This window comes from Diabrotica undecimpunctata, chromosome 2 (genome assembly GCF_040954645.1).
Source record: "Diabrotica undecimpunctata isolate CICGRU chromosome 2, icDiaUnde3, whole genome shotgun sequence".
In the NCBI taxonomy this organism is placed as follows: Eukaryota; Metazoa; Arthropoda; class Insecta; order Coleoptera; family Chrysomelidae; genus Diabrotica; species Diabrotica undecimpunctata.
In genome coordinates this window covers 145,936,334-145,953,535 of record NC_092804.1, presented here as the reverse complement: position 1 = coordinate 145,953,535, position 17,202 = coordinate 145,936,334, and positions in this window count along the sequence as shown.

Here is a 17,202-nt window from a genome sequence, read left to right as displayed (position 1 = left end):
CGATAAAAATCAATAAATTGAAATGGGACAATATTCAAAAACTTCTTGATTTTATTCCACCGGTTAACCACGAGTTCTACAACAACCTTGCCAATGAACACAAGAAAAAATCAAAAACTAAAACCGACAACGAAGTGTCTAAAGAAGACATGGAAGATACAGCAGTGCTGGACTCTGATTATGAGTAAAACTTGCTTAGTGGAAAGATATTTTCGTTGATTTTTTTTATTTTAGCGTTTCATATTATAAATAAATAATTTACTCAATAAAGTTATAAAGAAACATTTTTTAAAATTCACCTTTTTTCCTGCAAAGATCTTACGGATACATTTTAGTCCAGATAATAATTGGTTGGCCGTTCAGAATAAGAAGGGTCCAAGTGCTTTTTTTAAAATAAAGCTGAATTGGTTATTTTTTTAAAAGTTTGTATAGGTATGATAATTTTTTGATCCTTTAATAATATAATAATACTATGTACGACCGTAGCTAATGTACAAGTAATTTTGATTATTCAAAAAATTTTAACCTTAAATATCTCAAAACTGGCAAAATTGCACTTGGATTCTTTGGATTGCACTTTTATTCTAAGGTCCTCAATTCTACACAAACGTGAAGACAAATGTGGAGGCAATAAATAATGATATTGTATCGGAAACAGATGAGTAAGTGACCCTAGTGAAAGTTTTATGTTTTTTCGTATAAGTTTAATATCTGACACAGTAGCCCAACTGACTTTTTTTGAATAAGAAAAATTTCTTTTTGTTATTTTTTGTTCATTTGTCTCACATAATGTATAAGGTTCTAATAATTTTTGTTAAGTGAATAGAATAATACTGGTTAATAAAAGAAACTCAATTCTTTGGTTGCCGATATCTCAAAACATTAATTTTACACTTAGGCCATTGTGCTTCTGAGCGACTTATGTAATAACTTATTTTTACTTAAAATTAATATTAAATTATCTATTAAAGATAATTAATTAAAGAAAGTGTATTTTAACTTTTCCTGTAGATAATAATGAAATAGTAGATGTAGATAAACAAATTACACTGTTTATTAGTTAATTAATTGATAAACAAATTACATATTTGTAATGTACTCAAAGAGTACATACAAATTAAAAAAAGAAAGATTAAAATCCGTTAAGTAGATCCGAAGATATAAATAAACGTAGTAGTGTGAAAATGCGGTTTCATTTTTTGAACGTGTAGATTTGTGGGTTCCCCTCCTCTCTCCTGCACTAGTCTTAATTTTAACCATATTTTTGACAATTCATAGAGGATCCTGTTATAGTGCAATGTTTGTACAATTTTTTGTACAAAAACTACGAATTGTTTTCTTTCAAATGCCGAAAATTGCGTTCCTTAATTGTTATACAAAAAATAGCTCTGAAGTTAACCCTCCATCACTTGCACCTCAAAAAATTACGCCATCACTCGCGTGTTAGATTTTATCTAACATATGGGTTTAGGTCAAATAAATGAATTATTAGTACTTATTGGTTAAGTTTATTGGCTATTAGCTCACAAAAAACGATAAACTTAGATTTTTTTAAAATAAAACTGCAAAAAAACTACTGGGTAAACTAAAAAAATATACACATTACCCTAGAACAAAACAAATCAGGGGATTTATTCCAAAAAGAATGTACGCATTACGCATAAAATTAGATTTCTTCCCTTCTAGGCAGTGGTGGCAAGTAAAATTTGTTAAACCAGTGTGCTATTTACATATCGGCAACTTACAGTTAGTACAATAATGTTGGGTAAACCTGTTCTTCCGTACAGGGCAAAAAGAACATCTTGGTTTTATAGTTGGAGTTGCCCCTTGAGAAACTGATGGCTTTTCAGTCTCAACTGAAAAGGCAGATTTGGGATATTGGAACGTCGTTGAAGATAAGACGAATCACCGAGTATTCTGCCTTCATTTTATCAACAACATCCACTCCACCTTTTGTGAGGTTGTAATTAGTAATAATATCTGACTTCATGGTATGGTGTTTTCTTTCAGTGTGTCTTTGGTGCTTTCATCAATGAAACCATCGTTATGTAGTGTTGAAAGTAATAATACATTATTATTATTATTTTTTGGCACGTATGATACAAGTACACACTTCTTTCCATGGTCACCATATGCAAACATGCTACTACATAAAGGTCTTCCTTTTACGTTTGTCAACTCAGGGGGAATTTGTTGTTTGTTTTTACGCGAAGTATCTATCGTTGTCAAGGAATGATCGTTCAATAAAGAGTTGGCTAAGGGTACAGAGGAAAAGAAATTATCCGTAGTTAAATTTCGACCGGTTCCACTTATGGGTCGTATAAGTCTTTTTACTACACTAGATGCATCGTTGGGTAGTTGATATGGTCCTTCAGGTTGTTTGCCGGGGTAAATTTAGAGATTTTGTGTGAAAAATATTCTAGCGTCCGCCAAAGGGTAGCGGGTAGACACTTTTCTACGATCCTGGTAGAAAATAGGTCTACTTCGGGGAAGCGTCCCTGCCCACGCGAGCCATGTTTGCTCTTAATTCCTTACTGAGAGAAATCATGTCCCATTCCTTTATCCTTTCAAAATCTAGTTACCTACTTCCTATCCCTCCCTGATGAAGGGCAGCAGCGATCATCAGTACCAGTTCAAGGCGTAGAGGAAATGATCCTGGACTGGCTTGAAACTGGATTACCACAAGCATGACTGGAGCAGTTTAAATGGTTGTGGTACTGCGATGGGGAAGGTAACGGAAAAACCACCCCATTATATTTTCCAGAAATCTAAATGGCAGACGAGAAAAAAAATGGCTCTCAGTCCGGGGCACCCCTTAAATGGGAGAGGGTGCGAAGAATCCCCCCGCCAACTACCCAAGAGTGTGCACACAGAATACAAATATACGACCGAATAGTACGCATTGCCACCTGGAACGTACGCAGCTTATTTATGTCCGGGAAACTGGCAAACACTGAAGTCGAGATGGTAAGACTGAAAATAGACATCTTGGGGATGAGTGGAGTAAGATGGCCTGGATCAGGAATACAAAAAACAAAACATGGATACATATATGTACTATTCAGGTGGAACTGACCCAGAACATCAATATGGAACTGCTATATTAGTGTTAAACAAAATTGCTCAATTAGTCATAGATTTCATCCCTCTAAATGATAAAGTAGCAATGTTGAAATCAATCAACAACTCACAGAAAACTAAATATTATTCAGGTCTATGCTCCAATAAGTGACAAGTCAGACGAAGAAATCGAAAAACTTTATAACAACATAGATGAAATAATGAGACTGACAAAAAGAGGTGAGATAACGATGATCATGGGTGACTTTAACGCTAAAATTGGTCGTGGTGCTGAAGGAGACCACATAGAAGCATACGGTCTAGGTACCAAAAATAATAGAGGGGATAGACTTGTACAATTCTGCGTAGAAAACAATCTGTTAATAGCCAATACCTTCTTCAAACAACATCTTAGAAGGCTATACACATGGAAATCACCTGCAGACAGATAAGACAGAATTGTTAGAAATCAAATTGACTTCATTTTGCTCAATAACACCTTTAAGAAGTACATACAATCTACGAAAACATACCCTGGAGCTGATATACATAGCGATCACAATCCAGTTATAATGGATTTTAGATTAAAAAGATTTCTCAAAGTCAAAAAGAAAACAGTGACAAGAAAAATAGACATCTCACAACTGAAGAACCCTGAACAGAAAAAAGAAATAAGTATCAAGCTTGAGGAAGAAATAAAAACGATCGAAAACTTGGTACAGACAGACATTGAAGTAACATGGACTGCTCTAAAAACAAAAATAACAAAGATACACAAAGAAGACATCGAGTTCATAAAACACACCAAAAAACAAGAATGAATAACGCAAGAGATCATGGACCTCATGGACGTAAGACGAAAACATAAAACAAGCCCAATAGAATACAAGCGAATCAACAAAATCATTAGAAAAAAGTGCAAGGAGGCGAAAGAAAACTGGATGTCAACAAAATGCCTAGAAATCGAACAACTTCAGGAAAAATACGACACCTTTAATATTCATAAAAAAGTAAAAGAAATGACAGGTAGACACAAAAAGAGACAAGCAACAATATTAAAAAATGATAATAACGAAATAATTATGGATAGAGAAGACAAACTAGGGAGATGCAAAGAATACATACAAACTCTTTTTGACGACGATAGACCTTGTTCTCCACCATCCACAGATAATCGAATAAATGAAAAAGGCCCAGAAATAACCAAATAAGAAGTGATTCACGCAGTAAAATCAGAAAGATGGAAAAGCCACCTGTCCAGACAATATCAATGTCGAAATACTTAAACTAATGGCAGATAACGAAAGTAAAAGCCTAGATTTAATAACAGCACTATTCAATAAGATGTATATGACACAGGTAGAATACCAACAGACTGGCTAAAATCAACATTCGTAGCATTACAAAAAAAATCGAATTCCTCAAAATGCGATGATTATCAAATATTAAGCTTGATGTCTCATGTCCTTAAAACTTTTCTCAGAATTATCCATACACGAATTTACAAGAAGTACGAGTTCCAGATGAGTGACGCTCAATTCGGATTTCGAAACGGATTGGGAACACGAAAAACTGCCACGTTTTCTTGCCTCTTAGTGGCGTGGTCAAATCTTATAGCTTGAATTATTTGGTGAAATCTTTTCTTGGACATAGTAGCTGCAAAAATATCTGGAGCTGTGCCATCTAATTTCCAGAGTTCATCAGTATTTAAATGTTGCGCTCTCTTCACCTCAGCAAGGAACAAAAGTCCGATAAATGCTTGCATTTCCTTGTAGTCAACAGCAGGACAATCCCTAGGGCGAGTATAAAACACTCTCATGATATCCAGTTTTTGATTTGTATATTTTACAATAATATTGATCATAGCATCCGAGAAAAACAATTTCCAGCATTCTAATATGGTTTTGGCGCGTTTTGCTTTTGCTTTTACCCCAGATAAGTTCGTAAGAATATTACAAGCTTTGGTCTTACCTTTGGGAGTATGTTTCTTATGTTTCAACCATGGTGTTTTATCTTTGCCATAAAAACTTGGATAACCATCATCTTGCCCACTTCCTTTCATGGCATCTTCAGGATCACTGGGTAGATCTTGTGTGGACAGCTCAGAATCTGTATTGTGGATACTGTGTTCAGAACGAACACCACTTAAGTCTTTATCAGAATATAATGGTTTCACATAGCTGTCTATCTCTTCATACCATTTTAGTAACTGCTTTTCCATTTTCTTGTCCATATTTACCTGCAATAAACCAAAATAGCGCATATAATAACGGATGTTCAACAATCTATACGTATTTCACGAAAAATCTTACTTTTTGTGATAATATAGCTTTTCTTAAGTGATCTCTCTAAAAATCAACACACGCCAACACTCGCGTAGTAATATTTTTTCTAACACTCCGACGAACGCGATCGCTCGAGTGTTAGATTTGAACTAACAACAACTGCTGTCGGCTATAAGATAATAGGTACTCCCACCATTATTTAACTGTCGCCAAAGTAACCAATCACGACAAAGATTGTTACTTTGGCCGGCCAATCACAACGCTCGTTATTAACTTCGCTGTCATTGGCCTCTCGGCGGAAGATTGCTGCAAATTCTCAAACACTAAGTGTATAAAAGAGCAGCACATGTTCCGATCGGGATCCAGTCGTCATATGCTACTAGCCCTGCTACACCTTGTTGGCCTGGTGTGCTACCACGCTACTTTGAGTTTTATTATTTAACCAATAACCCGATATCGTTGAAGACGTCGAATCCAAGAAGACTTCATCCAATTTAGAAGTTTTAACTCTACAGAGCACGAGAACCGGCGTGTCGACTACGAACGCTCCCTGGCAGTAGAATACGCCTTTTTAAAATAAAAAGACTTAGAACTATTTTAAATTGCATCGAACTGACCACAGCGTTCTTTGGGACCTGTCACGGTAAAGAGCGAATAAAAGCCCAGACGGGGACTTGTAATTGCTTTTCCGATCAGGGTCGAGCTGCGATAGCACTTCGTTGCCAGAAACCTTATGCAAATAGTAACTATCGAAAATACTGTTAGCGAAAGGTAGTAACACGAAGCGACGGGCAGTAGGAAGAGTGGACACGGCCGGTATTCTTGTACCACTCTCGAGGAGAAGGAACGCGGCTACACGAAGTGAGAAGGCCGGCATCTTTGTGGAACTTGAGACATACATCACGCATCAAAATTCTAACACATATATTAAGTCATTGTAAGAATACTGTCTGTAAGAAAGCTCGAACTGTGAATTCTGATCATCTCCTACCACAGCGGCTCGGCGAAGCTTCTTACACGTAGAGGCCGGAATCCCGATTAACTCCACGAAAACGAAGATGGACTCTCGAAACTTGAGATCCTCTTCGAGAGCGGCAGTCGTAGATCCTCCAGAAACTCAAGAAAACCAGGAGAACGCTACGACCGTACGACATAACATAGTGTTATACGAGGCTTCATAGGAGTATTCCTGATTGCAGAACCTAAAAGAAGCAATATTTCGAAAATTATGGCGAAATTTTTAAAAATGTTAGATTTTTTCTAACGGTGCGAGTGATGGAGGGTTAAAAGAAAAGAAAAACTAACTTCGCCCCAAATTATCGTAGATCAACTTTTTATTTTTTTCGTGTGTTTAATTTGTGTGAAAATGATAAGCTTTTAGAACATAGAAAAAGATCTTATCTACGAGCAATAGTATAAAAGTTATGCTATAAATGTTTATAAATTAAAAATAACCGTAATTTTACAAAAGGGTTTTGCGATTAGTAAAATTGTTTTTTCAATTTTTTTGATGCATATTAATACGAGTAGTTTAACTCTTAAACTTTCATTTGTTATGCGTAGAATCACTTTTCTGATTAATGTTACTGCAGAAAAAGGTCTATGAGATAAACAAATATAATAACTTTTAAACTAATTAACGGATCAATCTAAAATTTTAAGGTTTGTAGGCACTACAATACCCAACTTTGGGCAGAATAACAAATGCCTAGGTTCCAATGATAAATTAATTTTTACAATAGTCATAAACAAATAACATTTTTGCCTTATTTTGCAGTTTTTAAAGCAACAAATTAATTTTATAACTTTTAGAAATCGCCATTTTACAGCTTTTTTATGTTTTAAAATATAAAGTTTTGTAATTTCACCTTAAATATTAATCTTTTCAACGGTAAGCAAAAAATCGAAAAAATGGCATTTTTTACACTAAATTCTTAATAATTAAAAAAGAGGCTAAAATTTATGCGGAAAGTATACGTTTTCTTTATATAAGCCGATAATAACTAAAAAAATTGTCAAAATATCTGGATTATTCACGGTCCCGAGCAGTCCTCTTTTTGCTTATTACCTTATCCTATACTATAATAAAGGCACTATATTTGTGAACGTTTTTTAACGTTGGTTTTCATAATTAAACTTTAACCTGTTAAGAAGAAAAATTCATTTTGAAATTAAATTTGCTATACAAACACTTTAAACAAGTTTCAGATTTTGATAAAAAATATTAGAGCATTATAGTTTTAACACTTACAAATGTGAAAAAGGCGTTTGTAGTATACAGACCTTTCAGGTCATTTTCACTTAAATATACTTGATTTACTCCTATTGAGGTAATAAATGTAAAGGAACTCAACAGCAGTATTCCATTGTTAAAAAGAACAGCTAAAATAGACCAGCCAAAAATGTTATTAAAGTGGTTCACAATTTGAAATAAGTCTTCATATTGTTCCTCCACCAAATTTAAAATTTTTACTTTATTATTCGAAATTCCTTTGATTTGAAGATCGAACAATGATTTATTTATAAAACAATAACTTTTTTTGATAGATTTTGTAACTTCGTAAATTTCAAATGATAATAACATGCCTATGTAATAATGAACACTGTATGATACAAATGCTACTGCTATGGTGCCGCCAAATACATAACAAAATACACCTTGTGAAATTACTACAAATATATTGGAAAGAACAAACACTTTGTTTGTTGTAAGACAACTTTTGTTTTTACATATATTTGATTTTGGAACATGAGATAACTTCTGATACAAAATACTCCATTCGTTAGTATTCCAAAAATTTGCTCCAAGTGTTGTTACTAAAAACATAACGATTCCACAAAATTCATTTATCAAATCCAGAATTTGCATCGGCGTCGAATGTTGTGAAAAAAACACCAGAAATCTTTTCCTGCCAATAATCACAGACGTTGATATTAAAAGGAATAAAAGAAATATTGAATAGCCTTTAAAAAATTTAGAGTGTTTCAGCTTTTGATTTTTAAAATCGTAGGGAGGAACTACCGCCGCAATTCTAAGAAATAATAAGAGAATAATTGGCAAAAAACAATTCTTAGTCTTAGGAAACATTTTTGCTGTAGAGTATTAGAGAAAACTAATCTAATTAAAGCTTTTCAAGCATATTGTGGGACAATACATTTCCAAATTAAACGTTTAATATAATTGTACTTGACAGTGGTGGAACATAAAAAAACATTTGAATAAAAAGCATTATTACATGTTTTATACTTTAGATTTCTACATACAAAATAAAATCAAAACCACTGTTACTACAATTGCCTTCGTCTAATGTGTCTTATTTTAGGCGTAAGTTTTTCCTATAAATCACAGTAAGTGAAATTAGAAGAAAACAATCTTAAAATTCATAAATAAACTAAATAAAAAATATACAGCGCAAAATTTAACAAAGTTTTAATTAGTCTAGGAAGAGAAGTTGAGTATGCACTTTTATGTCCCCTAAGTACCTTGACGTTTTTTTGGTATCTAGATTTAATTTTTCGAGGGTACTAGGCTGAAATTTTGTCCGATAATCTGTTATTAACAATTTAATTGTTTAAATTATTGTATTTCGTAAACTGTTAGAGATATTTAATTCTATCACAATAAAAATTGTTTCTTTTGAAAAAAATTAACAAAATAGCGTTTAGTAAAGTATGATCCGATTGTTAGAACCTGAGTTAAAACAAATTTTGTGAAAAACAATTGCAAAATAAGCATTCGATATGGCTTTTCCAAGTGTAACTCAGCTTTCATAGATGCGAGTAACTTTTAAAGCCCTTATTTTAAAGATAATTGTTTCGTCTTTCAAAAAACTTTTAAAAATTTCTTTGACTTTAAAAATAAAAAAGTTATAATAATTAAACATTAAAAATTTGACTAAAAACTTATAATAATATTGTTTATAAGAGATAATTTGTTTACAAGAGATTTAAACAAAATTAAGCTATAAACTTTAAAAATCTGACTAATGGAAATTATATAACAACTCGAAACAAACATTTTAAGCTTTTGTAAATGTTTCTATGTTAATTTTTGACCAAGACATGAAACTTTTAATAACGAGCTCTGAGACGCACGGTCAGCTCGCACCGAATGCGGGAGCGCGTAAACCGCGCGTGTAAATCAATAATTAATTTACACGAGATAGCTGATATTGACTCCAGATTTTATTAATATCTCGACAAAAAATTAACATAAAAACATTCACGAAAACTTAAAATATTCATTTTAAATTATTCAATAGCTTCCATTAACCAAACTGCTAACCTATAAACCTTTTATCTAAAAACCTATAATGAGATCAAATGACGTCGATTAAAATAGACAATCGTATGACAGCAGAAATGTCAAAAAAAAAGAGGATTTCGCAGGGCTGTGTACTTTCTCCACTATTGTTATATATATTCCGAAAAGATCTTCCAAAATGCCCTCGAAAATATTGAAGAAGGAATAAAAATCAACGGAGAATATGTAAACAACTTAAGATATGCATACTACACCGTTATTATTGTGGACAATGCTGAGGGTTTGCAATGACTTTTGAATGCCATACCTAGAGAGGGAGATAGCTTGGAGCTGAATATAAACACAAATAAAACAAAAGTAATGTCCGTTACACCAAATGCCGACATTAATATTCGTATCTACAGTAAACAGATAGAACCCGTTCAAAAATTCCAGTATCTTGGTTGCTGGATAACAAACGACCTTTACTACGAAGCTCGTACGAAATACGTGCTCGTATAGAGTATGCTAGGTCCGCTTTTCAAAGAATGGAAAAATTCGTAATAAACTCTACCTTATCGTTGGATATCCGATACCAATTTGTAAAAACATTCATTTATTCCATATTGCTATACGTAGTGGAAACATGGACTCTCAGAATTACAAGTATGAGACGTGTATAAGATTTTGAGATGTGGGTTTTACGAAGGATGCTGAAGATTTCTTGGACAGAGCACGTGGCCAACAACGAGGTACTGAGAAGAATGGAAACTGAGAAAGAACTCCTAAATATTGTAAAAACCAGAAAAACGAGTTATCTAGGACATATTTCTTCTTCTTCTTTTGGCATCATAACCCTGGATGGGTCTTTGCCTGTCTGGCTATGTCCTTCCATTCAGATCTCTCTTGTGCCCTTCTTCTCCATTGTCTTATGTTCATTGTTTTCAGGTCGTCTTCCACGTCATCCAACCATCTCGTTCTGGGCCTTCCTTTCGCCTTCCTATGGGCTTCCATTGTAACATTTTCTTTGTTGTTTTGCATCGTTTTGTCTCTGCACATGTCCCAGCCATGACAGTCTTTGACTTTTCACAAATCTTACAATGTCATAACCTTCATTTAACTCATTAACCTCGTCGTTTCTCCTGATTCTCCATGTGTCATCTTCCTCTTGTACCGGGCCATATACTTTCCTCAGTATTTTTCTCTCGAATGTCCTGAGTTGGACTTCATCTTTTTTCGTCATTACCCAAGTTTCACATCCATAGGTTACTACGGGTCTAATCAGTGTTCTGTAGATAGTCATTTTGGTTCTTTTGTCTAATAATTTCGATGTCATCAATCTTTTATTAGCATAGTATGTACGACTGCCGCTGGAAATACGTGCATTAATTTCGCTACTTACGGAGTTCTTCTGATTGATTTCTGTGCCGAGATATATAAAGGCATCCACTCGTTCGATAGTATAGTTGTCTATTGTGATATTATTTTCATTGTCAGTTATTCTTTTGACTGTCATATACTTCGTTTTTGCTTCGTTTATTTTGAGACCTCTTTTTCTTGATTCAGGATCAATTTGTTTGAACACTTCCATTAGTCGTGGCTTATTCCTACTAATGATGGCTACATCGTCTGCATATGCAGTAATTTGTACTGATTTGGTGTTTATATGGCCGGTTATATTGGTTTTCTGATGACTGCCTCAAGAACTAGGTTAAATAGCATGGTTGATAGGGCATCTCCCTGTCTTACTCCCATGTTGATGTCAAACAGGGGAGTCAGTTCTCCACCTACTCTGACTGCGGCTTTTGAACCCTGCAACGTCATTTTTATAATGACTGATGTATTTCTTAGGTATACCTAGATTACAAAGGTCTTCCAGCATTCTGTCTCTTTTCACACTATCAAAAGCTTGTTTAAAGTCTATATACATATTATATAGGTCTAGGACATATCGACTGGTCCAACGAAGACTGTAGTATCTCAAATTTTCCACTTCTTGAGTTACGAGCGCAAAACAATAAAACATAATGATATCCTCCCCAGGAAAGAATCGTATCTCAGTAAACGTAGTTATGCAACCAACATTACGTGTAAGAATTTTATAGTATCTCCGATTTATGAAAAACAACCGTAGAAAATCATCGTATCTTGAGTTACAATAGTCTTCGTTGTTATCTGAGGCGATAGCATAGGTATCGTAACATGAGTTACTACGGTATTCTGCGTTAGTTTAAGATTATGTTCAAAAGTTTAGTTTTGTTATAATTGCCATAATGTCTTCCAGAAGTGAGTTAATATTGGAATTAGCTGAGAAAACGTATAAAAACACTGAAACGGATATTTCTTATCGTTCTTTTGAAGGTAAATTTATAATAAACTTTATTTAAAATAATAACAGCAAAGTAAAAACCTACTTATTTTTTAAGGTAAACATATTGCTGAAAGTATTGTAGAAGAAAGCAAGTACAAAAAGGCTAATGAGGATCCTGGTGACCACGAGACTGATATTAATCCTAAATGTTCTACAGGTTGGTTTAAATTCCGCATGAAAAAATATTACGTAGGCATTTACCTCATTTTTGTTTAATTTTAGTAAGCTTAGAAGAGAATGAAGCCAATAGGAATGAAAATGAAATAATTGAGAAGGAAAGCGATGAGGAACCATTCCATGCAGACTCTGATACTGACCCAGATTACATTCCGACAGAAGACAAAAACATCCCTGAAGTAATAATTGAACCTAATAAGAATATAACTAAAGCAACCACAAATAGAAAGAGAAGAAGCAGAGGCAATATAGAGAGAGTAAGTAGGAAAAGAATTAGAGACGTTAGTAAGTGGGCGGATGAAAAATCTAAAACAAGTCTAAACCTGGGACTTGAACATGAAAATCGAAAAGGTATTCAAATTAAAGGAAGACAGATGGGTGCACCATGCGCAAACACATGTAGACTAAAATGGGCTACCAAACTAGCTAAAGAAGATAGAGACCTTTTTTTCAATGAATTTCGGAAGTTAAAAGATCATACGAGAAAGTGGGATTTTATTGCTTGTCATGTGAGACAGGTTGCCAAAAAACAAGTAACTATTACTACAGAATAACGGTCTCGAAGAAATTACTCTCGAGAATATTACTTCTACATTCGCAATGAAAAACAACGTGTTTGCAAAACTATGTTTTTGGAAACCCTTAACTTTTCAGAAACTTGGATCACTACAGCATTAAGGAAACTGAAAGATGGTGGATCATTAGAGGAAGATAAACGTAGAAAGCACACTAACAGACCACATAAACTATCACCAGAACTTATAGACAACGTAAAAAATCACATAAATCAGTTTCCTGTAGTACCTTCCCATTTTACCCGTAAGAATACGATGAAGATATACCTTGAAGAAGGGCTAACTATCCAGAAAATGTACCGATTGTACAACGAGCACTGAGAAAAAAATAACATCAATACAGCTGCCACGTCACGCCAGTATAGAGATATTTTCAATAAACAGTTCAATATTGGGTTCTTTAAACCAAAAAAGGACCAGTGTACAATATGAGTCCCAATATGAAAAACAAAGAAGTTATCAGAAACTTAAAAGACATAGACAAACAGCTTGCACTAGATGATAAGAGCTTGTGTGTGGCTTGCTTTGACCTTCAAAAGGTTTTAGCTACCCCTTTGTCTAACGTAAGTGATTTTTACTACAAAAGCAAATACTCTACATATAACTTTACAGTTTATGATGTTGGAAATAATCAGGGTTACTGCTAGGTATGGCACGAGCAGGTGGCTAAAAGAGGTCCTAATGAAATTGCCAGTTGCCTCTGGAAATTTTTAGATCTCAAGGCACAACAAAGTGTTAAAACGATAATATTCTACTCAGACAACTGTGGGGGACAATATAGGAGTCGTTTTGTGTTTTCGATGTTTGCTTTTGCTGCTGCTCATTTTCATATTGATATTGTTCACAGATTTCTGGAAAAAGGCCACACTCAGAACGAGGGTGACAGTATGCATGCTGTTATCGAAAATGCAAAGAAAAAGCAATCGGTTGTATATGTGCCAGAACAGTGGGTTACATTAATTAGAATGGCTAAAACTACAGGAAGAGTTTATGATGTTACGGAAATGTCCCAAGATAATTATTTTAATTTTAAAAAACTGACTGATACCGAGAATTGGAAACTTGACAACAAAAAGAAATCAATAAAAGTTAGCAAAATACGAGAAATAAAATTTTCGCATGAAAACCAAAATTCTATAATGTTTAAATACGAGTTCGATGATGGTTTTAGAGGTTGTGACATAAAATTAAATCGAAAATGCAGAGGACGGCCTTCCACTACTATCAAATTTCCACCGAAACTGTATGATGCACCATTACCAATTGAAGAAAAAAAGCTAAAAGGATTACTGTGGCTGTGTAATACCGGCAAAATACCCACAATGTACCATGGATTTTATAAAAATCTTAATTCAAAGTCACATTTCCCTTCTTCTTCTTAGAGTGACATATCCCTACGGAACGTCGGCGACTACCATGCTTATAATATTGTTATACTGATCTCGGTCTTGCGCTACGTGTAGCAATTGGTCCGCTGTCAAACCTGTCCACTGCCGCAAATTCCTCAACCAAGAGAGTTTCTTCCGTCCTATCCATTTCTTTCCTTCGATTTTACCGTTGAGAATTAGCCGAAGGAACTCATATCTTCGTCCTCTGATTATATGTCCAAGATATTCTAGTTTACGCCTCTTAATAATATTTAATAGAGTTCGTTGATGTCCCATTCTTCGAAGAACTTCTTCGTTTCTGGTTCTGCTAGTCCATGGAATTTTTAGTATCCTTCGATACAACCACATGTCAAACGCCTCGATTTTATTCATGATATCGGCGTTTAAAGTCCAAGTTTCACATCCATACAAAAGTACAGACCACACGTAACATCTTATAAACTTTTCACGGATTTCCAAATTTAATGAGTTATTGGATAATAGAGGCTTTAATTTTTGAAATGAGTTTCTTGCCTGTTCAATTCTACATCGAATTTCGAAGGATGGATTCAGATTTTGGGCAATCCAACATCCAAGGTATTTTAATCTCTGAACTCTCTGCAGCGGTTGGTGATTTAATATCAGTTGGGTTGCGCCGATATCCACTTTACTGGTCACCATGTATGTATTTAGTTTTATCGATATTTATCGACAGTCCCCAATTTGTGCATTCTATGTCAACTCTATTGATTAGCTCCTGCAGATCGTCGATGTTTTCAGCTAGAATCACAGTATCGTCGGCGTACCGTATATTGTTAATTATTTCTCCTCCTATGATAATTACTTTTTGATCTTTTAAAGCTTCCCTAAATAGATTCTCAGAATACACGTTAAAGACGGTGAAAGACAGTACACAGCCCTGTCTTACGCCTCGTTCAATTCTGATTGGCTTTGGTTCTCTGTTGTTGGTATTAATAATGGCTGTTTGGTTCCAGTAAAGTTTGGCAATAAGTTTGATGTCTTTCTCATCTAGTTGGATGCTCTGCAAGGCGGTAATTAGTCTGGTATGCTGAACGCGATCAAATGCTTTTTCGAAATCAATGAAGCACATATATACGGGTTTCCTTACCTCCCAACATCGTTGAAGGAGTGTTTGCATAGGAAATAGTGCTTCTCTAGTTCCAAGGCATCTCCGGAACCCGAACTGCTCTTGGCTAATTATTTCTTGGCACTTGTTGTTAATTCGATTTAGAAGAATATGCAACAGTATTTTAACGGCATGGCTCATTAAACTAATGAGTCTACAATCGCTACATTTCTTAACGTTTGGTTTCTTAGGTAGAGGAATAAAGATCGATTTTAAACAGTCCGATGGAATTTCACTGGTATCATATATTGGATTGAAAAGTACAGTGAGTTCTTTTATAAGGTCATTTGAGAGTAATTTTAGCCATTCGCTGTATATTTGATCTGGTCCACTGGCTTTGTTGTTTTTGGCTTGGTGTATGGCTTTTTCCACTTCAGCTTTTAAGATTGATGGTCCTGTATTTGCACTTAAGTTAGGTAGTGATCCTCGATCATCCTTAAATAATACTTTAATGTAGTTTTCCCATTTCCCTTCTGGTCGGTTAGTTTTTTTTTTAACTATAAACTGTTTTATTATTGTAACTAGTTAATTACAGATTGTAAGTAAAGAGGAAAATTAAAAAAATATACCTAACAAAAACTTAAATTCCCCAAAAAAATAGTTTGAGAAGAAAATAAGACAGTAATAACGGCAAGAAAATTACATTTTCCCATTTCTTTTTACCTTAAAAATAGATCTAAGGAACGTCTTTGGAGAGTAACATATTTCGTGTAATTTATTGGCTTGCTCCGCGTCCCACGCCCCAGAATATTCCCTTTAATATATTTAGGATTTAATTAACACGCAATATTATGGAAATTACGGGTATATATTATTTATATTACCCTTTACAATCTGAAGATATTCATCGTTATTATCAGAGTCATTTTTTATTTTTATTTTCTTAATAAAAGAACACTTAATTTTTCTATTAAATTACTAAGAACAGACAATTTGGAGAAAGAAATAGAAATATTTAATAATATATATTAAAGACCTAATTACAACATTAGTGGGGAAAGAAAAATATTTTTTAAGTACATATAAAAAGTTCTGACGGATTTAAATATTTTCCGAAATATAAAATAATATACGTGTATATAATCTTTATGGTATTAGAAACACTTTAACAAGATTGTCCCAATTAAATATAATAGTGTGTATTTTTACACTGCTTAAAATACAGGGTGTCCCCGAAAATAAATCAAATCAAATCAAACTCTTTTTTCTCTTTCTGACAAACAGAGTTTGTATAGAATTAGTCATAAATATACATTGCTCAAAACTAAACACTAAACTAGACTAAACAAGACATGAAATGAATTTAAAAGCTAAATGAAATACAGATATTATCTAAGATCTAAAAAATTCTTCGACTGTATAAAACACTTTTTCACATAAAAATTGCCCAAGATTCCTCTTAAATACATTTATTGAACTAGTGGACTTTACAACTGTGGGCAAATGATTAAACACCTGTACCCCGTATACCTTGGACAATTTAAATTTAATGTTAATGTATGTTATTAAAAATAAAAACACATAATTCAAAAATGTATAGACACGCCAATGTTAAAATTTTATATTTTTTAAAATATTCTCTACAACTATTTAGTCTGGAGACACCAGCGACACAAAGCAATATTTTCTTTTGTATGACGAAAGTACCATTTACATAACCAGACATACCCCAAAAACATATCCGGTATCTTAGCCTGGACTCCACGAGTGCATAATATATCATAATTAGCTGATTTTCTGTCAGAACATATTTTAAATTTTTAATTAGATAATTAATGGAATTCAACTTCGAAACAACCGCTCCACAATGCAACTTCCAATCCAAACTTTCATCAATCATTATTCCCAAAAACTTGCCTGACGACACCGTATTCTTCTTCAAGTGCCATCTCCGCGGCAGAGGTCGGCAATCATCATAGCTATTCGGGCATTTGAGACGGCTGCTCTGAAAAGTTCATTTGATGTACATCCGTGCCA